Source organism: Carassius carassius, chromosome 8 (genome assembly GCF_963082965.1).
Source record: "Carassius carassius chromosome 8, fCarCar2.1, whole genome shotgun sequence".
In the NCBI taxonomy this organism is placed as follows: domain Eukaryota; kingdom Metazoa; phylum Chordata; class Actinopteri; order Cypriniformes; family Cyprinidae; genus Carassius; species Carassius carassius.
This window is the reverse complement of record NC_081762.1, coordinates 32076701-32098874: the sequence shown is the minus strand read 5'-3', so window position 1 is coordinate 32098874 and position 22174 is coordinate 32076701. Positions and strand designations below refer to the sequence as shown.

The following is a 22174-nucleotide window of genomic DNA, read 5'->3' as shown; positions in this document are numbered from 1 at the left end:
TACCTCTCGAATGCTAAGCGAGCACTCTACCATTTCAGCTAATTCCCCTGGCCTTTCAAGAATGACGAGCATAGCTGGGAATGACGGGTTTGATGCAAAGAGGCTGTCCCTCCTTTGGCCTTGCTCCTTTGCACTGGCCTCGGTCTTGTTACGCCAGTATGCATGTGTATGGATTCTTGTATTATGTAGGCTACCTTGGAACACTCGGATCATGCAGACAACTTCTCACCTCTTTTGCTCACACTGACTTAAAGTCTAAGGAAGCGGTTCTCAATTCTAGTCCTCGCTCCCCCCAGGTCTGCATGTTTTGCATGTCTCTCTTTGTTAGCACACCTGATTCGGATAATCAGCTCATTAGAAGTGAGCTCCTAGTGATTGACATGGTCCCTACACAGTGTTCATTGCTCCCCACTCCCTGAGCAGGGGAAATCCGTCAAAGTATACTTCACTTTCGAACATTGGTTCACGGATTTGTGCTGCGCAACTTCTTCACACATGGAGAAGTGTGACATCATTTACCTCTGTATACCTCGATACACCACTGTATTACTCACTATGAATTGAACGTATACATACGCTTTGAACTTGAATCACGGAGGGATGTCATGTGATGTCCAGTTCTCAGGTCACTTACGTTCGAATGGAACAAATGTCTGAAGCTATACGAGAAACTTACAAAATGTGAAGAGCAGGGGGCGCGAGGACTGGAATTGAGACCCGCTGGTCTAAGTGACATTTGACCATTTCAGCTGTCCTCCCTAACATCCCTCTACATGTTAGATACAGCCCCATTTTTAGGTCAATTAAGAGGCCAACTTGCATTCGTTAGCCTTTCACACTGTCTCGAGGACTTTGATTGCTTCCACGTTAGTTCATGTTCCTTCTTTTGTTGTTGCTGAAATAGCTCTTTTTTCCTGGCTTTGGGCAAAAAGGCTTGTTGGTCTAGGGGTATGATTCTCGCTTTGGGTGCGAGAGGTCCCGGGTTCAAATCCCGGACGAGCCCTTGTTCAGGTTAAAACGTGAAGCTTTATTGTCTCATTGCATTCACAAACATTATAGCTGTTTTTTTTCAATCAGGCAGACACTAATGGCTAAGCCAGGCCGGTTAGCTCAGCTGATTAGTGCGTGGTGCTAATAATGCCAAGGTCGCGGGTTCGATGCCCGCACTGGCCAGCTGTTTTTATTGTCTGGGGGCTCATCTCTGCTCTGCTCTTCAGCTCCGACAAAGAGTAGGGTGATCTCACTGAAATCCCTGCTTGCTAAGCAGAGGTTTGTTGTAGCCGAAATAGCTCAGTTGGGAGAGCGTTAGACTGAAGATTTAAAGGTCCCTGGTTCGATCCCGGGTTTTGGCAACATCTCCCACACTTTTCCCTTTTTTGAGGCATGCCATTGACCAAAAATCACTGGGTTCCAACCTCTCTGTATAACTGCTTCCCCACAGCCAGAGAGCTATCTGTTTCCAAATTGGCCTCCAATCAAGCAGTTTCGGTTCCATGGTGTAATGGTCAGCACTCTGGGCTTTGAATTCAGCTATCTGAGTTCGAATCTCAGTGGAGCCTGTGTGCTTTCTTGCCGCAGGAAAAGATAAAACAGCACTAGTTTGGCGATGGTGCCAGTGTTTGTGGCCCTGTGAGCAACAGATGCACCAGTTAAGGTTCCATGGTGTAATGGTTAGCACTCTGGACTCAGAATCAAGTGATCCATGTTCAAATCTCGGTGGGACCTATTTTGCCACCAGTTTGCGCAGGACAATGTCTGAAATACTTTTCGGCACCTTTTAGTCCAAAAAAATTAACTAACGTAGAGAGTGTGGCCGCATTGCATCGATGCTCAGTCTGTCTCTTTAGGGCAGTGGTTCTCAAACCTGTCCTGGAGGCACCCCTGCCCTGCACATTTTTATTGTCTCCCTTATTAGACACACCCAAATAAGGTCTCGCGGTCTCTACTAATGAGCTGATGATTTGAAACAGGTGTGTTAGATGAGGGAAACATTCAAAATGTGAAGGGCAGGGGTGCCTCCAGGACAGGTTTGAAAACCACTGCTTTAGGGAACTGTGCGTAAAATGGCACTGTTTTGCAACCAATTTGCACAGGACCATGTCTGAAATACTTTTTGGCAGCTGTGAGCCCAAAAAAAGCTAACGTGGGAGTGTGGCAGCATTGCGTCAACGCTCAGTCGGTCTCTTTAGGGCAATGGTTTTCAAACCTTACCTGGAGGCACCCCTGCCCTGAACATTTTGTATGTCTCCCTTATTAGACACACCCAAATCAGGTCTTGCAGTCTCTACTAATGAGCTGATGATTTGAAACAGGTGTGTTAGATGAGGGGAAATGCGAAATGTGCAGGGCAGGGATGCCTCCAGGACAGGATTGAAAACCACTGATCTAGGGATGTGTGAGTAAAAGGGCAGGAGCCAACTCGGAGAATGCGGGCATCGATCACGCTACCTCTCGCGCCTACTGCTTCCCACCGACTGAGCCAAAGTAAGCCCAAAGTAAGCCCACATGAGCCAATCGCGTTCCGCCTGTGGCTTACTTTTGACCAATCGCGTTCCGCCTGTGGCTTACTTTTGACCAATCGCGTTTCGCCTGTGGCTTACTTTTGAACAATCGCGTTTCTCTTCCGTGGCTTACTTTTGATCAATCGCGTTTCTCTCCTGTGGCCTCCTTTTGACCAATCGCCGTTGTTGTCATCTTTGTTAAAGGTAAGGCTATTACTTTATTCATTGAAAACTGGTCATTATTTGTTCATATACAGTGTGTATTTTTGGAAAATGAATCGTGTCAGTATAGCTAGCTAGCGTGTACAGTTCATGCTTTCTTCAGTACCTGTGAACCTGTAACTTTTCACATGATAAATGATCAGATAAGTTAAATTTATCGACCGTCAGCTAATTAAGCTATGCTACTGTCAACAATGATGTGTTTATTGTCTAAGAAATCATGGTTTCTGGGCCCTATGAATGAAAATAATGATTAAACTATTTACATTTATATTTGGTATTAACACATAATAACACACACACATTTTAATTGTAAAAATCGTTACCAAATTGTTGTGGAGATATGGAAAACTGCATTTACCAAGAAATAATTGATATTTTCTAAAATAATGTAATAATAATGACTTTTTTTTATAAAAAAAACATTGAGAGTCTTAACTAAAAACAAACAAAAAAAGGCCAAATGTATCCATATGGGCCAAAGTATGTGGGAATAGTGCTTATTTTAATTTAGGTAGATCAGAAAGTTAAAAACACAGAAAAATGGCTGAGATTTTAAGAGGTAAAAGCACCTGGTGTAACCCTGGGGTAAGATGACAACATTTGAAGTATGATATATTTAATGTAATATTTTGTAGCCTGGTGTGTGTGTAATCATGGTTTAAGATGACAGCATTGAAAATAAAAGGAAATTTCAGACTTCATATTGACGTTACATATTTTATATGTCAGGGATTCCTGTCCTTTGTAGAAAACTCAACTTCAGGACAGTTTATGTCATGGCCATGTTTATTACCACAGTAATATAGTTTATGCGTAGCTTGTTAAATTATTGTTACACACTTAACATACAGGTGTCTTTTAGATTGCAAAAGGTAGTAGTCTTTTTCTGATTTTCATTTCAGAAAATGTATGCATATCCCTCTTTTCAACGGCAATCGGCAACATCAAGCCGACTCCTCATGGCACCTTCGGCGGAGGCGAGGCGCCTTGAAAATGTGGAGTCTGGAAGGGCCAAACCTAAGGAGGAGGTGCTGTCAGAGGCCAGTACTTTTGTCAGCACAAACGGTGGAGACCCCAGTGACCAGTTTTTAGTACTGGCTCACTGCAAACTTCAGTTTGGGAAGTACCAGGGCCAGAGATTTAGATGGCTCCTGGAAAACTCTCTGGGGTATGCCGTGTATTTGGTGCTCAGCATTTCCAATAAGACGGCGCAGACAACACCCCTGTCAGAAAATAAACAACTGTTCCTACAGTACTCTTCTCAAATTAGAGAGATGGCAGAAGAAGTGGAGAAGTATCAGAGGAAGCAGGAAATGCAGGCAGAAGCCCGGGCAACTGGAGACCAGGGCTGCTTGATGGTGGAGTTTGGTGACTTCCAGGGCCGGTCCATGAAAGATGTTTATGAGGACCAGAGCAAGGAGGCTCAAGCACTCATCAGGTACCTCGTTAAGGCAGATGCCAGGCCCAAAACCAACATGGCCATTTTCAAGACATATGTCCTGAAAAGACGGGCTTCTGCTGTGGGCACCAGCGTACGTCAGCCTGCACCTCACGCTGCAACCTCCAGTGCTTCTGCAACCACTGCACCTCCACCTGCAGCTATCCAAACTGGTGTACAGAAGATCGCAACTGTGAAAGTGCTGTTGGCACGTGGCAAAAATTTGTCGCCTTCACTGCTGGCGAAAAACTCACATCACCAGTTAAACCCTGTGAGTAGGAGTGTGAATATAGAATTTTACCTACAGCATTTCTACATATATTAATTTATCATTATGGCAAACTTGTCAACTTGCCGTTTCCAGATCCATTATTGCAGTCCACTTTACCTCCTCCAGCAGCAGAACCCCCAGCCAAACATTTGCCCCCCATGCAGCTTTTCGCTACTGGTAAGTAAGCACCATCTTACATATGTTTGTCACTGTGTATTGTTCACAATGATAGTTTTAACATTTGTGCTCCAGGCAAGTCCGTTCCCACTGCTGAAGATGACGATGAGGAGCTGGTATTTGCTGCATCACAATGTGAAGCACAGCTAAATACAGGTGTGGCATATGACACAAATGCACATATTACAAGAATGTTTTGTGAAAACACACTGAGAAGCGTTATTTCTTGGGGGAAAATAATCAACATTTTAAAATATGTTTTGTTTACAATACAGAATTATATCATATCATGCCTCAAGCGGGATGCTTTCTTTGAGTGCACTTCAAAACCGTAAGGATTTTTCAAGGTGTCAGTGTATTTATTTGCGTTTCCGAACTTACCCGTTGTTAGATAATCACCAGATAACTTTTTCACACCGCTTGCTCTTCTCACACACTCTTCAGCTCTCCCTGAGCAGACAGGATGGTGGAGATTCATTGTTCTAATGATTAGAGGAACAGTTTTTCCTTACTCTATCTGTGTGTATGCTTCATGTCCGTGGGCTTCGTTGCTTTACACTTAATTCATCACACCACATTTTCCTTCCTCCATTCCATCTGATCCTCATTCTCAGTGAGCTGCACTGATTCCATTCTCCTTAAATTAATATAGTGTATGCTGTGTTCTTTGCTTCCTTAACACTAGTACCACTTTCTTCACTCTCGTTCCTAAATATAACATAATAATTATGAATACTTGTCCAAAAATTGTGCTTTGCAGGCTGTTTGTGCGCTGCATTTATGGCTACTATCAATTATATTACTATCAAATGCAACAGTCATCCTTATTGTTTTTTTTTTACTATTCACTCAGAGGACTGTGCTGGTCCATCTCCATCAGTGGAAACTGCCAAGGCACCAGCTCCTTCACATCACCAGCCACCAGCTGAGCTTCCAAGTCACTGGAAAGATCAACTTCCACCTTTCCAGCATGAGTGGATCCGGAACACACTATTTAAGGCCAACCCACGAACCGGCAAGTCAGAACTAGTGTCCCAGCTGAAACTTTGGTGTTATCCTCCTCAGCCCCCTTTAATAAACACTCAGCCCCCTGCCTCACCTGACCTCTTCTTCTGTCGGCCCCTTTTCTTATGGATGCCGCTGAAGATGTGGTTATTTCCTCTTGTCTGTGTTCGCCCAGACTGTGGTAAGCACAGACTAACAGCGGCAGGAATTTACCGTACCGTGCGTAAGGTCTTGGACATCGACGGGTGGTATGACCTTGCCACTGAGTATCTGGAGTGCAAACGCTGCAAAAAGAAATATCCTGCCTGGTCTGAGGACATCCTAGGACAGCTGGATATGGGCCACCGCAGTCAGTTTCCAGCTTTGCTGACATACAGGTAATTCATAATGACAATCATTCATTATTAGGTGCTTTTATATGGGTTATTTTTTACCAACTAAAGCATTTGCATGATTATACTGTTGCTTCCTTAGATACTCATGTGACAACCGGGTGCTGAGGATGATGAGGGAGAGGACACTGGGCAACAGTGTGACTCAGCTTTACAGGAAGCTGATGGAACAGCACAGTGAGGCATGGACACAGCGTGTCTTGCAGTACCTGACTGCCTGCGAACCATTCACAAGGTCCTCCCTTGTGCAGCCTCCTGTGTTTGCTGATCCTCCACTTTTACCTGCCCTGCCTAAACCTAAGTGGCTGTTAGCCGTGTATGCCAGGGATGTTCTGGGGCGACTGCACGAGGTCAAGGCCAAATTAACATCTGTCTTTGGCTGTGTTCTCAAGATGGATTCGACAAAAAAGGTATCAAAGCCCTGTTTATGTCCAGAAATTTGCCAGATATGGATATGTGTGTGATGTGCATACATAAAGAGCACATCTTTTATTTTTCCCAATAGGTTACAAAGAAACTTGCCGGTGCTGCTTCAGGAACAGCTGCCTGGTGCACAAATGTCGGAAATGAACACGGCCAGGTCCTTGTCTCTGTGCTGACAGCTGCCGAGGGACATGGACTGGACTCCATGGCAGCTGGTCTGATAAAACGCTACCGAGAGGCAGGAGAGGCAGCCCCAAAAGTGATGTACGTGGACAGGGACTGCTGCAGTCAGTATGGCCAATCGCGGGTGAAGATCATGTTTTCGGAGTGGGATGAGCTTGTAGTGCGCCTCGACATCTGGCACTTCATGCAGCGATTTGCTGCAGGTGTCACGACAGAGGCTCATCCACTCTACGGGATCTTCATGGCACGTCTGTCCACGTGCATCTTTCAGTGGGATCCAGAGGATGTGGCTGCTCTTCGCTCTGCAAAAGAGAGTGACCTGGCGGCAAAGAAGACTGGCCACATCTCAGAAAAGGCGGTCAGTGCTCACATTACCCGGAGGGAGTTGGCACTGCACTGCCGGAGGAGGACCAGGGGGGTGGAGGAGACCGCCAGATTGATTGGGTCACTGATTGATCAGTTTGACAGTGCGGATGGGAAGGACACCCTGGGAGTTCCTCTGCTGGACCACAAACGGATCCAGCAGATATGGAAGGAACAGCGCAAGCACGTCCAGTGTATACAAGACCCAGAGGACTTTCCGCTGTACATGAAGACAGGGACATTGAAGAAAGGCAGCGTGGAGCTGTGCTGCTACAGGTGTGCTCGTGGCTCTACCTCCTTGGAGTCGTTCCACCTCCACCTGAACCGTTTTATTCCAGGTATTACATGCATATGGATTATTATTTTTCTGTAGAAAATATAAGCATTGTAACTGCTTCCATCACTTTAAAGTAATGCCGCATTAATAAATGTCACACTCTACATTACAATTACTTTTTAATGTCATTAGCATTGACAAAGCTGTCTTGACTAACAAGTCACTAGTAATACAGGAATAAGTGACAATCATTTTTAATTTAGTTACACAACTCTATTAAATGTAGTATACAAGTTACTTCAGAGCACCTTATGTGTAGTACATATATTGTACATATGTGACATATAAAACCCTTTTTTATATATTTTTTAATATTATTTAACTTTTAGGAACCAGTGCCAGCGATGCGCATTTTCAGGCCTATCTCCTTGAGGGCTTGATGCGTTGGAATGATGACCAAATGGAAGATGCCATAAAACGGGCGTCCTCCATTCGGACATATGGCAGTGCCATGAGAGAGGCTGTGGACCGGCTTAGCCGAACAGTCTTTGGGAAGCCCTGGGATGAGCGCTATCGCCCTCCTGGAGCATATACAGGTAAGAAATTTAATTTGTTCTTTTGCAATATTCTATTAAGTTATCTATTTAGCCTCCAATGTACTTGATAAATTATTAAGAGCACTTTTTTTCTTTTTTTATTATTTTATTATTGTAGGTGAATTGCTGGGAATCGAGTACCTTTACAGCCAGACTGGCAAAACACTGACTCCAGTGCTCCAGAACCCAGAGGAGGAAGACCGGCTGGTGGAGGAGGTTGATGATCAGGACCTGCTAGATGAGGGGTTTGAGGAAGAGAGCATGGAGGACATCACAGTTCCAGTGCTGTATGAGGATGACCCCTGCCGTGATCTCAGAAACAGCCCCTCATCTTTGCCTCTGCCTCAGTCCCCAGCATCACTGGCTGAGCCGTCCACATCATCTGGAGGAGAGGGACAGTATCTCGCCCCTGCCTCTTCAGTGCTGTCACAGCCATCTGACACTGGAAGCAGTGTCTCCGGCGAGGCTCAGGTAAGACACTCTAAGGGCTTTATTTTGTTTCAGTCTCGTTTTATTTCAAATACACTACAAGCAAGGTGTTTTTTTTTAAGCCTGCATTTATTTGATTCAAAATACAACAAAAGCAGTAATATTTTGAAATATTTTTACTATTTAAAATAACTGCTATCCATTTGAATATATTTAAAAAAGTAATTCAGTCTTGTGATTTCAATGCTGAATTTAACATCATTACTCAGGGCACACGATTCTTCAGAAATCATTCCAATTTGCTGCTAAAAAAACCAGGTGCCGGGTGCTATATTATTATTATTATTATTATTAGGTTAAAAATAGCTTCTAGAGATTTTTTGTTTAGGTTTCTTTGATGAATAGAATTTCAGTATATATTGTAACATTATAAATGTCTTTATCATCTATTTAATGCGTCCTTGCTAAATAAAAGTATTAATTTCTATAATTTAATACTAAATATATAATGATTTAAATGTTCTGAATCCACACTTTTGGATGGTATAGTGTATAATGTTAAAAAAGCTTTTTATTACAGATAAACTCTTATCTTGGATCCTTCTATTCATCAAAGAATCTTGAACAAAATGTACACAACTGTTCTAAATATTGATGATAATAATATCAATAAAAAAAGGTTTCTAGAACAACAAATTTGGATATCTGAATGATTTCTGAAGATCATGTGACACTGAAGACTCAGGAAATGATGCTGAAAATACAGCTGGGCATCACAGAAATAACTTACACTTTAAACTATATTCAAATAGAAAGCATTTTTATTTTAAATAGTAAAATTATTTCACAATATAATGGCTTTTGTTGTATTTGAATAAAATAAATGCAGGCTTGTTGAGCAGAATTCTTTAAAAAATGTAAAAAAATATTTCTGTTCAAAGGCTTTTGACTGGAAGTGTATATTAACACTAATCTGCATTTACTAGGGAGCAGTCATTTGACCTGATGGCATCGCTGGGTGGGACAAGGTCCAGGATCTGGCTGGTTTCCTGGTGGGTCTTCGTGAGGCTCCTTACCTCACCGACCTGCAGGTGACAGAGGCCATCCAGCTGTGGACAGTTCTCCCTGATGTTGATAAAAAGCGGGTCAACTATCAGCCTCGACATCAGCCTCAGCTGACAATGGGCGCTTTAAGGCACCGAAGCGGTCCGGAGTCACACCGGGTGTGGAGAGTGTGAAACGGTGTCTGATTGGACATCCTGGGGGTCCAGCACAGTGGCCCAGCACCAGCCGCTTGGTTGAGGCCATTTGTATGAAGCTGTGTGCTTTACACAAGTCACCGACCAAGAAGGCTGGAGTTTGCACCCCCAGGTGGTCTAAAATCCTTTCAGATTACCACCACATCCGAGACCTGGTGCTTAACAGTCGAAGGCTGATGGATGAAACAATGATCCAGCTGTTTGAGCTGAACCAGAGGACACTCATTCAGTGGTAAGCAAGGCACATTATTTGGTTCAAGGGAACTGAATACTTCTGTACACACACACACACACACACACACACACACATATATATATATTTTACAAGTAATTTACTTTCAGGTTTCAACGGCAGCAGAAGAATCAGGAAATGAGTGTCCTCGCCCAGGGACTGACTCCATCTGACCCAATTGATGTGGCTGATACGCAGCTTCCTCTGCCGAGGGAAAAATTGGATGACGTGCCATCAACATCAGGCCCAAAACATCAATTTATCCTTCCGCCAAATCGAGAAGGACAGGCTCCAATTCTGCGACCGGGTCGCCGGCCCACTTCTGCCAAAAGGGAGTGCCCTATCGCACCCGTCCCCACAGCAGCAGGAGTTGTGCAGCCCATTTCAGCACCTGGGTCACTGTTAGGCACACTAGTCCTTAACCCAGACATGACTGTGTCGATGGTGATTCCATCTTCTGCTGCTTTGACATCCGGTCCAGGCCCAGCTCCGCCTGCTCCAGCGCCTGCTCCAGCGCTGCTGCTTCTGTGTCCCGTTACACCCAGAGGAACAGGTATAACTGCTTCCCCACAGCCAGAGAGCTATCTGTTTCCAAGTTGGCCTCCTCCCTTCCGGGACTGGAATTGAGACCCGCTGGTCTAAGTGACATCTGACCGTTTCAGCTGTCCTCCCTAACATCCCTCTACATGTTAGATACAGCCCCATTTTTAGGTCAATTAAGAGGCCAACTTGCATTCGTTAGCCTTTCACACTGTCTCGAGGACTTTGATTGCTTCCACATTAGTTCATGTTCCTTCTTTTGTTGATGCTGAAATAGCTCTTTTTTCTTGGCTTTGGGCAAGAAGGCTCGTTGGTCTAGGGGTATGATTCTCGCTTTGGATGCGAAAGGTCCCGGTTTCAAATCCTGGACGAGCCCTTGTTCAGGTTAAAACGTTAAGCTTTATTGTCTCATTGCATTCACAAACATTATGGCAGGTTTTTTTCAATCAGGCAGACACGGAGGGCTAAGTTAGCTCAGCTGGTTAGAGCGTGGTGCTATAACGCCAAGGTCGTGGGTTCGATCCCCGTATTGGCCAGCTGTTTTTATTGTCTGGGGGCTCATCTCTGATCTGCTCTTCAGCTCTGACAAAGAGTAGGGTGATCTCACTGAAATCCCTGCTTGCTAAGCAGAGGTTTGTTGTAGCCAAAATAGCTCAGTTGAGAGAGCGTTAGACTGAAGATCTAAAGGTCTCTGGTTCGATTCCGGGTTTCGGCAACATCTCCCACACTTTTCCCTTTTTTGAGGAGGGCCATTGACCAAAAATCACTGGGTTCCAACCTCTCTGTATAACTGCTTCCCCACAGCCAGAGAGCTATCTGTTTCCAAGTTGGCCTCCAACCAATCAGTTTCGGTTCCATGGTGTAATGGTCAGCACTCTGGGCTTTGAATCCAGCGATCTGAGATCGAATCTTGGTGGAGCCTGTGTGTTTCTTGCCACTGGAAAAGATAAAACAGCACTAGTTTGGCGATGGTGCCAGTGTTTGTGGCCCTGTGAGCAACAGCTGCACCAGTTAAGGTTCCATGGTGTAATGGTTAGAACTCTGGACTCTGAATCCAGTGATCCGAGTTCAAATCTCGGTGGGACCTATTTTGCCACCAGTTTGCGCAGGACAATGTCTGAAATACTTTTCGGCACCTTTTAGTCCCAAAAAATTAACTAACGTAGAGAGTGTGGCCGCATTGCATCGATGCTCAGTCTGTCTCTTTAGGGCAGTGGTTCTCAAACCTGTCCTGGAGGCACCCTGCCCTGCACATTTTTATTGTCTCCCTTATTAGACACACCCAAATAAGGTCTCATGGTCTCTACTAATGAGCTGATGATTTGAAACAGGTGTGTTAGATGAGGGAAACATTCAAAATATGAAGGGCAGGGGTGCCTCCAGGACAGGTTTGAAAACCACTGCTTTAGGGAACTGTGCGTAAAATGGCACTGTTTTGCAACCAATTTGCACAGGACCATGTCTGAAATACTTTTTGGTAGCTATGAGCCCAAAAAAAGCTAACGTGGGAGTGTGGCAGCATTGCGTCAATGCTCAGTCGGTCTCTTTAGGGCAATGGTTTTCAAACCTTTCCTGGAGGCACCCCTGCCCTGAACATTTTGTATGTCTCCCTTATTAGACACACCCGAATCAGGTCTTGCAGTCTCTACTAATGAGCTGATGATTTGAAACAGGTGTGTTAGATGAGGGGAAATGCGAAATGTGCAGGGCAGGGATGCCTCCAGGACAGGATTGAAAACCACTGATCTAGGGATGTGTGAGTAAAAGGGCAGGAGCCAACTTGGAGAATGCGGGCATCGATCCCGCTACCTCTCGCATGCTAAGCGAGCGCTCTACCATTTGAGCTAATTCCCCTGGCCTTTCAAGAATGACGAGCATAGCTGGGAATGATGGGTTTGATGCAAAGAGGCTGTCCCTCCTCTGGGCTTGCTCCTTTGCACTGGCCAAGATTATGTTGTCGAATTAACAAAGAGATTAAGCTTTTGTGTTTAAGGACCTTCTCGGTCTTTTTACGCCAGTATGCATGTGTATGGATTCTTGTATTATGTAGGCTACCTTGGAACACTCGGATCATGCAGACAACTTCTCACCTCTTTTGCTCACACTGACTTAAAGTCTAAGGAAGCGGTTCTCAATTCTAGTCCTCACTCCCCCCAGGTCTGCATGTTTTGCATGTCTCTCTTTGTTAGCACACCTGATTCGGATAATCAGCTCATTAGAAGTGAGCTCCTAGTGATTGACATGGTCCCTACACACTGTTCATTGCTCCCCACTCCCTGAGCAGGGGAAATCCGTCAAAGTATACTTCACTTTGGAACATTGGTTCACGGATTTGTGCTGCGCAACTTCTTCACACATGGAGAAGTGTGACATCATTTACCTCGATACACCACTGTATTACTCACTATGAATTGAACGTATACATACGCTTTGAACTTGAATCACGGAGGGATGTCATGTGATGTCCAGTTCTCAGGGCACTTACGTTCGAATGGAACAAATGTCTGAAGCTATACGAGAAACTTACAAAATGTGAAGAGCAGGGGGCGCGAGGACTGGAATTGAGGCCCGCTGGTCTAAGTGACATCTGACCATTTCAGCTGTCCTCCCTAACATCCCTCTACATGTTAGATACAGCCCCATTTTTAGGTCAATTAAGAGGCCAACTTGCATTCGTTAGCCTTTCACACTTTCTCGAGGACTTTGATTGCTTCCACGTTAGTTCATGTTCCTTCTTTTGTTGTTGCTGAAATAGCTATTTTTTCTTGTCTTTGGGCAAGAAGGCTCGTTGGTCTAGGGGTATGATTCTCTCTTTGGGTGCGAGAGGTCCCGGGTTCAAATCCTGGACGAGCCCTTGTTCAGGTTAAAATGTTAAGCTTTATTGTCTCATTGCATTCACAAACATTATGGCAGGTTTTTTGCAATCAGGCAGACACGAATGGCTAAGCCAGGCCGGTTAGCTCAGCTGGTTAGAGCGTGGTGCTAATAACCCCAAGGTTGTGGGTTCGATCCCCGTACTGGCCAGCTGTTTTTATTGTCTGGGGGCTCATCTCTGCTCTGCTCTTCAGCTACGACAAAGAGTAGGGTGATCTCACTGAAATCACTGCTTGCTAAGCAGAGGTTTGTTGTAGCCGAAATAGCTCAGTTGAGAGAACGTTAGACTGAAGATCTAAAGGTCCCTGGTTCGATTCCGGGTTTCGGCAACATCTCCCACTCTTTTCCCTTTTTTGAGGCGGGCCATTGACCAAAAATCACTGGGTTCCAACCTCCCTGTATAACTGCTTCCCCACTGCCAGAGAGCTATCTGTTTCCAAGTTGGCCTCCAACCAAGCAGTTTCGGTTCCATGGTGTAATAGCACTCTGGGCTTTGAATCCAGCGATCTGAGTTCGAATCTCGGTGGAGCCTGTGTGCTTTCTTGCCGCAGGAAAAGATAAAACAGCACTAGTTTGGCGATGGTGCCAGTGTTTGTAGCTCTGTGAGCAACAGCTGCACCAGTTAAGGTTCCATGGTGTAATGGTTAGCACTCTGGACTCTGAATCCAGTGATTTGAGTTCAAATCTCGGTGGGACCTATTTTGCAACCAGTTTGCGCAGGACAATGTCGGAAATACTTTTCAGGAAGCTTTTAGTCCAAAAAAATTAACTAACGTAGAGAGTGTGGCCGCATTGCATCGATGCTCAGTCTGTCTCTTTAGGGCAGTGGTTCTCAAACCTGTCCTGGAGGCACCCCTGCCCTGCACATTTTTATTGTCTCCCTTATTAGACACACCCAAATAAGGTCTCGCGGTCTCTACTAATGAGCTGATGATTTGATACAGGTGTGTTAGATGAGGGAAACATTCAAAATGTGAAGGGCAGGGGTGCCTCCAGGACAGGTTTGAAAACCACTGTTTTAGGGAACTGTGCGTAATATGGCACTGTTTTGCAACCAATTTGCACAGGACCATGTCTGAAATACTTTTTGGCAGCTGTGAGCCCAAAAAAAGCTAACGTGGGAGTGTGGCAGCATTGCGTCAACGCTCAGTCGGTCTCTTTAGGGCAATGGTTTTCAAACCTTTCTTGGAGCACACTGACTTAAAGTCTAAGGAAGCAGTTCTCAATTCTAGTCCTCGCTCCCCCCAGGTCTGCATGTTTTGCATGTCTCTCTTTGTTAGCACACCTGATTCGGATAATCAGCTCATTAGAAGTGAGCTCCTAGCGATTGACATGGTCCCTACACAGTGTTCATTGCTCCCCACTCCCTGAGCAGGGGAAATCCGTCAAAGTATACTTCACTTTGGAACATTGGTTCACGGATTTGTGCTGCGCAACTTCTTCACACATGGAGAAGTGTGACATCATTTTTTCTGTATACCTCGATACACCACTGTATTACTCACTATGAATTGAACATATACATACGCTTTGAACTTGAAACGTGCGCTTCGGTACACATCAGAGTGTGTGGCCTTTTTTGATAATCGTGGCCTGCATCCGGTGCACTTCCAGGAGCCACCACCACTTGCTTCAGTACCCAGCTACAAATGGCTCCTCACTGTATACAGTCAGGACATTCTCAACAGGCTCGATCACATAAAGGCCAGCATAACATCCACGTATGGATCAATTTTAAAAATGGATTCAACTAAGAAGGTCAGATAAGCTGCTTACTTGACTGTACCCTTATCTATAATGTATTTTTAGACCGAGAGTATATTTTTTTCAGTGTAACTGATTTGGATGCCTGTTGTATTATTTGCTATGCTTATTGTTTCTTTCAGATCACCAAGAAGTTGAGCGGGCCTGCGAAAGGCACAGCACAGTGGCTTACCTCAGTGGGCAATGAGATAGGTCAGGTGCTGATGAGTGTCCTGACTGCGAATGAAGGGGCTGGGTTAGACCACATGGCTGCAGGGCTCATGGAGCGATACCGGAGTGCTGGTGTTGATCCTCCCACTGTCATTTATGTGGACTGTGATTGTTGCAAGACAGTGGGAGAGACTAAATTGAAGAGGCGGTTCAGCGGCTGGCCCGATGTCATCGTCCGCCTAGACATTTGGCATTTTATGCGACGTCTGGCAGTAGGGTGCACCACTGATGCCCACCAGTCGTACCCTACTTTTATGGCTAGGCTGTCATCCTGTATTTTTGAGTGGGATGCAGGGGATCTCACTCTGCTGAGACGGGCCAAAAGGGAGCAACTCATCCAACAGGGCTGGCCTACACTGACGGAGGCTGAACTGGACCATCATTTAACTAAAGCTGAGCTGCTCCAGCACTGCAGGAGGAGAACACGAGGAGAAGAAACCACTATCCGCCTCCTTGATATGCTCATCAGAGAGCTCATGGGTGGCAAGGGGAATGATGCTCTTGGTGTTCCACTACTTGACAGTGTGAGAATGCAGCACATCTGGAATGTCCAGAGGCGGCACGTCACCTGTATCCAAGATCCTCCAAATGTGCCGCTCTATACTGAAACTGGAACTACAAACAAGGGTGGGGTGGTTCTAAGAACCTATCGTTGTGCCAGAGGCTCCACATCCCTGGAATCATTTCACTGCCACCTAAGCAGATTTATTCCAGGTTTGTCATGTCAGAATATACCACATTTTGCCACTAATTCATGTTTATCAAGATATTTGCAGATTAAATTTTCTGTTTTGCATTTTCTCAAAGCAATATTTGGCTTTCTATTTCTTTTTCTAGGGAACAGCGCAAACAGCCTGAACTTCCAGATTTATCTCCTGGAAGGTTTATTACGCTGGAATCAGGACCGGGCTGAAGCTGCTGTTGCAGATGAAGGTTCAACTCTGCGCTCTTACACAGGGGAGCTGGTTTACTCTGTCAATGAGAACTACAATAAGTTGTATGGCAGGAAATTGGTCCCAAGCTTCACTCGACCTGCAGTATACACAGGTAAAAATATTTTGATAAATGCAGCTCATGATGTAGCATGTTTTTGTTAAAATTACAATTGCTTTTGGACAGTAATAATGTAATTTTGACATATCAGAGAAAAATTATACTACCAGAATATTTGTACATTATTCTGTGTTCTAGGTTTCAGGGGAGAAAATAAAATACATAGTAGAATATAGAGTAATCCTGTCTTTTTTTGATACCCTTAGAATTAGATATATATTGTTCATACAGAAGTGGACAACAAAATATTTACTGCATTTCTGAATAAACCTTTCTGCATAATTTCCATTAAAAACGTTTTCTGTTACAAATATTTCCTCAGGAGAGCTCATTGGAGTACAGTACTTGTTGAGGCAGAATAGTCAGCCCCTGGAGGACATGTGCCCTACCTCTGAGAGGACCTCTCATTTGCTGGAGGAGATAGATGTGGAGGAGCAAGTGGAAAGGGATGAGGGTTTCATTGATTTCTTTGGAGAGGAAGCCACAGTGGCAAATCTTGTGGCATCAGATGACTTAGTCCTTTCAGGTCCACCAGTTCTACCAGCTGCACCAGTTCCCAGTGTCCAGGCTCCTTCAGCTGCACCAGTGCCCAATGTAGCTGCACCTGTGCCCAGTGTCCAGACTCCACCAGTGCCCAGTGTCCAGGCTCCTTCAGCTGCACCAGTGCCCAGTGTCCAGACTCCACCATGGCCCAGTGTCCAGGCTCCTTCAGCTGCACCAGTGCCCAGTGTAGCTGCACCAGTGCCCAGTGTCCAGGCTCCTTCAGCTGCACCAGTGCCAAGTGTAGCTGCACCAGTGCCCAGTGTCCAGGCTCCACCATGGCCCAGTGTCCAGGCTCCTTCAGCTGCACAACTGCCCAGTGTAGCGGCACCAGTGCCCATTGTCCAGGCTCCACCACTGCCCAGAGTGCGGGCTCCTTCAGCTGCACCAGTGCCCAGTGTAGCTGCACCAGTGCCCAGTGTCCAGACTCCACCAGTGCCCAGTGTCCAGGCTCCTTCAGCTGCACCAGTGCCCAGTGTCCAGACTCCACCAGTGCCCAGTGTCCAGGCTCCTTCAGCTGCACCAGTGCCCAGTGTCCAGGCTCCACCACTGCCCAGAGTGCGGGCTCCTTCAGCTGCACTAGTGCCCAGTGTAGCTGCACCAGTGCCCAGTGTCCAGACTCCACCAGTGCCCAGTGTCCAGGCTCCTTCAGCTGCACCAGTGCCCAGTGTCCAGACTCCACCAGTGCCCAGTGTCCGGGCTCCTTCAGCTGCACCAGTGCCCGGTGTAGCTGCACCAGTGCCCAGTGTAGCTGCACCAGTGCCCAGTGTCCTGGCTCCACCACTGCTCAGAGTCCGGGCTCCTTCAGCTGCACCAGTGCCCAGTGTCCAGGCTCCACCACTGCTCAGAGTCCGGGCTTTTTCAGCTGCACCAGTGCCCAGTGTCCAGGCTCCACCACTGCTCAGAGTCCGGGCTTCTTCAGCTGCACCAGTGCCCAGTGTCCTGGCTTCACCACTGCTCAGAGTCCAGGCTCCTTCAGCTGCACCAGTGCCCAGTGTAGCTGCACCAGTGCCCAGTGTCCAGACTCCACCACTGCTCAGTGTCCAGGCTCCTTTAGATACACCCTCAGCAATGGTAAATTTTCCTTTTCTATACGAATTGTGACTCATTTAGTTATTTGCCATTAAGCAGTAAACTTACTTAACAGCATGTAAATACCTAACCAACAGTTATATATTTCCAGGCTGTTGACGAGCACTGCATTCCTGGAATGGACCGGGTGGATGCGTTGGTGGAGTGTCTGGTGGAGCTGCGCACACAGACAAGCCTCACACTTACCAACCAACAAGTTGCGACCATTGTGGGTTTTTGGCAGAACCTGGATAAATTTTATAAAGACAGGGTAGTGTATGCTGCTCGTCATCAAGACAGGCTACTTACAGGACGTTTTAGGTCCCCGAAAAAGAAAGCTGTCTTCACTCCTGGTGTCGAAAGCACAAAAAGGTGTGTTTTGGGTTCTAGCAGCTCTCCAGCACAGTGGCCTAATTGCTGTTGCCTTGTTGAAATTATTTTCATAAGGTTATGTAACATCCACCGAAGCCCCAAGAAACAGCGGACAGAATCTCTGTCTAGATGGGATATCATTCTTCGTGATTACAGAAGAATTCGGCAGCTAATCTTGAGCAATGGAACGGTGATGAGTGACACAACCCTTCAGCTAGTTGAGGTAAATCAGAGGACTCTTACGACGTGGCACAATAACCGTTTAAAGGGTCAGGAGGTCTCTTTGCTGTTGCAAGGGCTGGACCTTCCAGAGGCACGTCCAGTGGCTTTGGATGCTTTGCCTCCAGCACGAGTACAGCCTGTTGTGCCTCCACAATATAGCCACCAGTTGCATACCTACCAGATGCCACCAGACACAGCTGGACAGCAAAGACCAAGTTTAGAAAGATTGGGCCCTCAGCTACCTGTACATATGCCACAGCAACTTCAATCTGGCCATCAGCCGTACACCCTCAGCGTTCAGCCACGTCCACCCAGTTAAGGCCAATTTGTCCCAGGCCGACAGCACCACACCCATTGGTTCCTGACACACTCACTGCCCCTGTTGTGTCTCAGATGTTTCTGGTGCCCTGCCTATTTTGCAACCAGTTTGCGCAGGACAATGTCTGAAATACTTTTCGGCAGCTTTTAGTCCAAAAAAATTAACTAACGTAGAGAGTGTGGCCGCATTGCATCGATGCTCAGTCTGTCTATTTAGGGCAGTGGTTTTCAAACCTGTCCTGGAGGCACCCCTGCCCTGCACATTTTTATTGTCTCCCTTATTAGACACACCCAAATCAGGTCTTGCAGTCTCTAATGAGCTGATGATTTGAAACCGGCTAGAGAAGGCAGCTCGAGGGGGGTGGAAGTCGGAAGAAAAATTTTAGAATGAGGCCTAGAGAAAACACTTGTACTGTACTCAGGGCACTAAGGGGAATCCATTTTTGTAAATTTTATGCCATAATACTGTAGAAATATGCATAGAATAAATGTTGGATTTTGGTTAATTTCACCACATGAGGTGAATGTTAACCAGAATGTCACACATTTTGCCAAGCTGTAACTCCGCCAAAACGGGGCCAAACTGCACCAAAATCGGGACAAAGTCAGACCAGTGGGCCCTCTATCCGACGACACAGGCCCATGTCCCTATGACCCCGGGGGTCCGAGTTACGGCCCCCCAAAATGTGGAATTATATCCGTTATAACTAAGGAACCAGACCACCCAGGAACTCGAGGGTGGTCGCATACGGTAGGCCCCTCGACCCTCTATGGATCCCCCGAATTTCAGCCCCGGGGTCCACCGCTTTGCGGAGATATTAGCAAAATAATAGTACCATCCACCCCCCTCGCACCTACTCATCCATGCCGGCCAGGGTGCACCCTCCCCGGCTAGAGAAGGCAGCTCGAGGGGGGTGGAAGTCGGAAGAAAATTTTTATGATGAGGCCTAGAGAAAACACTTGTACTGTACAAAGGGCATTCAGAGGAATCCATTTTTGCAAGTTTTATCCCAAAATACTGAAGAATTTGCATAAAAACGAGCGTAGAATTTTGGCACACTTGTGCACCACATGTGGTGCGTGTCTCAATGTTCATTAAATAGCAACTGTATTTAACTTTATTTATTTCAAATGTGTGCCATATTATTAAAGAAAACACCTCTACTGTATGCAGGGCACACAGAGGAATCAATTTTTGTCAATTTTATCCCATTATACTGAAGAAATATGCATAGAAAAAATGTTGGATTTTGGTTAATTTCACCACGTGGTGAATGTTAACCAAAATGTCACACATTTTGCCAAGCTGTAACTCCGCCAAAACGGGGCCAAGCTGCACCAAAATCGGGACAAAGTCAGACCAGGGGGCCCTCTTTGCGACGACACCAGCCCCAAGTCCCTATGACCCCGGGGGTCCGAGTTACAGCCCCCCAAAATTTGGAATTTGAACCGTTATAACTCAGGAACCGGACCACCCAGGAACTCGTGGTTGGTCGCATACGGTAAGCCCCTCGCCCTCTAGGGATCCCCCGAATATCCCATAATAATGTAAAAATATTCATAGAAAAAATGTTGGATTTTGGTTAATTTCACCAGAAGAAGAAGGCTCATTGGTCTAGGGGTATGATTCTCGCTTTGGGTGCGAGAGGTCCCGGGTTCAAATCCCAGACGAGCCCTTGTTCAGGTTAAAACGTGAAGCTTTATTGTCTCATTGCATTCACAAACATTATCGCAGGTTTTTGCTAATCAGGCAGACACGGATGGCTAAGCCAGGCCGGTTAGCCCAGCTGGTTAGAGCGTGGTGCTAATAACGCCAAGGTCGCGGGTTCGATCCCCGTACTGGCCAGCTGTTTTTATTGTCTGGGGGCTCATCTCTGCTGTGCTCTTCAGCTCCGACAAAGAGTAGGGTGATCTCACTGAAATCCCTGCTTGCTAAGCAGAGGTTTGTTGTAGCCGAAATAGCTCAGTTGGGAGAGCGTTAGACTGAAGATCTAAAGGTCTGTGGTTTGATCCCGGGATTCGGCAACATCTCCCACTCTTTTCCCTTTTTTGAGGCAGGACCATGTCTGAAATACTTTTTGGCGCATCGGTGACCTCGGTATAAGGGATTTCTTTAAAAGACTCTTTTATTCATATAAGATTTTCTCCAACTTTTCAGATGGAGGCATGAGAAAGAGATTGCCTTGATTGGGCTTGTGGTTATTGGTGGACCGAGGGGACTTTTGTGAGTTTTACTCCTCCCTTTTGGAGTGGGGGGGGTGACGAAACGCATGTGGGCAGGCGTCGTCACCCTTGATGACCCTTGACGAGCGTAGTGGTTTACCAGAGGCAGCGCACAGGCCCGAGGGGTCGTAGACACAGCTCGAGTTTCTCTTCATTGTCGCATAAATCTTTCGCCTTTTACTAAAGATTTCCGTGGAGGGGAACTTTTGTGAGTGACCTGTATTTTTGGGTGCTCTGCTCACAGCAGAGCTACATCGAAATGTCAAGAGCAGAATCAATTTGGCCGTCCGCCAACACGCTGCGGGAGGGCGTGCCACTGGTCATCGTCTGTATTTGCACTCTCTGCGTTTGCGCTGTCAGCACTTAGTGTTTATTTAGCTGGCATGGGAAGGCAGCACTTTCTTGTTCGTGATGGGATGCAAACTCTGGAAGGCTCCCTTTAGTGATGGGTCCAAACAAAGATCTCATCAGCTCCTCTAGCCCTATCGGCGACTCGTGCACTTCGAGCGATGGCGCAAGTGGCTGACTGCTGACTGTGTTGGTGGTATAGTGGTGAGCATAGCTGCCTTCCAAGCACTTGACCTGGGTTCAATTCCCGGCCAACGCATGTCCTTTGGCTCGGGCTGATGTCGAAGCAGAACTCCTTCTGTGACCTGTGGCTCCTCCCAAAACTTTTTTAGATGGATCGTTCGGAAGCCAAAAAGAGCTAGCTCCCCCCCGTCGGGGAATTGAATCCCGGGCTTCCTCGTGACAGGCGGAGATTCTGTCCACTATACTAACGAGGAGCTGTGCATGCTGCTGTTTCTCCCCCAACCGACGCTACTGCACCGACATAACTGAACAATGCATGGCTTTTTCTGACGCTGACACAGCCTTAGCACCGTCAAATTCCGGATTGACTGCGTACGAAAGGGAGACCGCACACGAAGCAACAACGACAGAAAATGGCAGGTGCGGGAGCAGCAGTGGAAGCAACTGGCCTCGACTACAATGCCAGGTTTGATGGTCTCGAGTCCAAACTCAACAAGCTACTGCAAGTCAATACCTCTACTAACACACTGCTTGATTCCGGGGTGAAGAGGATTGAGGCTTTCGAAAACCGATTTGAGAACGCGATGGCTGAGGTGCATGATTACGGTGTTTTGGTGGAGGCGCAGGTGAGCCGCACAGGTGCGCTTGAAAAGAAGCTACAAGATGCTTTGGATTGTATTGACCA

At 46.3% G+C, this 22174-nt stretch overlaps 8 non-coding genes across 8 annotated transcripts; 7 read left to right on the top strand and 1 right to left on the bottom strand.

Annotated features, from left to right (window-relative positions):
- The first annotated feature begins 931 nt into the window (after positions 1–931).
- trnap-ugg (transfer RNA proline (anticodon UGG)) lies at positions 932–1003 on the top strand. Its single transcript has one exon. It is a non-coding gene; the product is annotated as a tRNA-Pro (tRNA).
- Positions 1004–1279: 276 nt separating this feature from the next.
- Positions 1280–1352, top strand: trnaf-gaa (transfer RNA phenylalanine (anticodon GAA)). The gene has a single exon. It is a non-coding gene; the product is annotated as a tRNA-Phe (tRNA).
- Positions 1353–10953: 9601 nt separating this feature from the next.
- Positions 10954–11026, top strand: trnaf-gaa (transfer RNA phenylalanine (anticodon GAA)). Its single transcript has one exon. It is a non-coding gene; the product is annotated as a tRNA-Phe (tRNA).
- A 1066-nt stretch (positions 11027–12092) lies between these two features.
- trnaa-agc (transfer RNA alanine (anticodon AGC)) lies at positions 12093–12165 on the bottom strand. The gene has a single exon. It is a non-coding gene; the product is annotated as a tRNA-Ala (tRNA).
- A 1096-nt stretch (positions 12166–13261) lies between these two features.
- On the top strand, positions 13262–13335 carry trnai-aau (transfer RNA isoleucine (anticodon AAU)). The gene has a single exon. It is a non-coding gene; the product is annotated as a tRNA-Ile (tRNA).
- A 106-nt stretch (positions 13336–13441) lies between these two features.
- On the top strand, positions 13442–13514 carry trnaf-gaa (transfer RNA phenylalanine (anticodon GAA)). The gene has a single exon. It is a non-coding gene; the product is annotated as a tRNA-Phe (tRNA).
- A 6993-nt stretch (positions 13515–20507) lies between these two features.
- trnai-aau (transfer RNA isoleucine (anticodon AAU)) lies at positions 20508–20581 on the top strand. Its single transcript has one exon. It is a non-coding gene; the product is annotated as a tRNA-Ile (tRNA).
- Positions 20582–21093: 512 nt separating this feature from the next.
- Positions 21094–21209, top strand: LOC132145763 (U5 spliceosomal RNA). Its single transcript, XR_009434530.1, has one exon. It is a non-coding gene; the product is annotated as a U5 spliceosomal RNA (small nuclear RNA).
- The last annotated feature ends 965 nt before the right edge of the window (positions 21210–22174 follow it).